We start from the raw sequence: 1248 nt of genomic DNA, 5'->3' as shown, positions 1-1248 counted from the left end.
ACGAATAAAACATATTTGCCTATTCCACTGGAAATTATCAATAAAGTTGTAAAATTTTTTATTATAAAACTGCAGCAAATATCTTTGTACCTATCTCTTTGAGCATGAATGGCATGGAATCTCTGCATTTTAGTTTTGTACTACAGTTTCATATGCCAAATTGCTCACCCAAGTGGTTGTGACAATATACTCTATCACTGCATTATTTAGGTTCCCATTTTCCTATGTCCTTGACAATACTAATTGTTAATTTTGTCAATCTGATAGGTATTGGTATCTGGCTTTAATTTAGGATTCTCTGACCACTAAAGTAAAGCTGAATACCTTCTTGAATATTTTTTGTTTTGTGAATTGCCTATTTATAACTTAATAGATCCTATGTTTGGAACCTCTGCATTTATACTCACTTAAACTAGAACTAAATCCTGTTGCTTTTCTCTGGTTCTCTCAACATTAAGTTGCAGTTAGAGCCTAAAATGTTACTTAAAGTGATACTTGTCTTTCACTATAATTAGCCAAGTTCAACTTTCTCCTTTTTTTTTTTGAGACAGAGTCTTACTATGTCACCCTTTGTAGAGTGCTATGGCATCACGGCTCAGAGCAACCTCCAATTCTTGGACTTAAGTGAGTCTTTTGTCTCAGCCTCCTAAGTAGCTAGGACTACAGGTGCCCACCATAAAGCCTGGCTATTTTTTTCATTGCAGTTGTCAGTTGCTTTAGCTGGGCTGGGCTGGGTTCAACCCTGTCAGCCTTGGTGTATGTGGCTAGTGCCCTACCTAGTGAGCTACGGGCACTGTCTCAACTTTCTCTTTTTAATAAAAGGAAAACAGTCTAGGTGTGGTGGCTCACGCCTGTAGTCCTAGTACTCTGGGAGGCTGAGGCAGGAAGATCACTTGAGCTCAGGAGTTTGAGACCAACATGAGCAAGAATGAGACCCTGTCTCTACTAAAAATAGAAAAATTAGCCAGATATGGCAGCAGGCTCCTACAGTTTCAGCTACTCAGAAGGCTGAGGCAGGAGGATCACTTGAACCCAGGAGCTTGCGATTGCTGTGAGCTAACCTAAAGCCATGGCACTCTAGCCTGGGAAACACAGTGAGACTCTACCTCAAAGAAAAATAAATAAATAAAAAGACAACAGATTTTGGGGGGTGGTGCCTGTGGTTCAAAGGAGTAGGGCGCCACTCCCATATGCTGGAGGTGGTGGGTTCAAAACCAGCCCTGGCCAAAAACTGCAAAAAAAAAAAAA

This window comes from Otolemur garnettii, unplaced genomic scaffold (assembly GCF_000181295.1).
Source record: "Otolemur garnettii isolate 467f Iridium unplaced genomic scaffold, OtoGar3 scaffold00310, whole genome shotgun sequence".
NCBI classification, from domain to species: domain Eukaryota; kingdom Metazoa; phylum Chordata; class Mammalia; order Primates; family Galagidae; genus Otolemur; species Otolemur garnettii.
Note: the sequence above shows the minus strand (reverse complement) of the source record.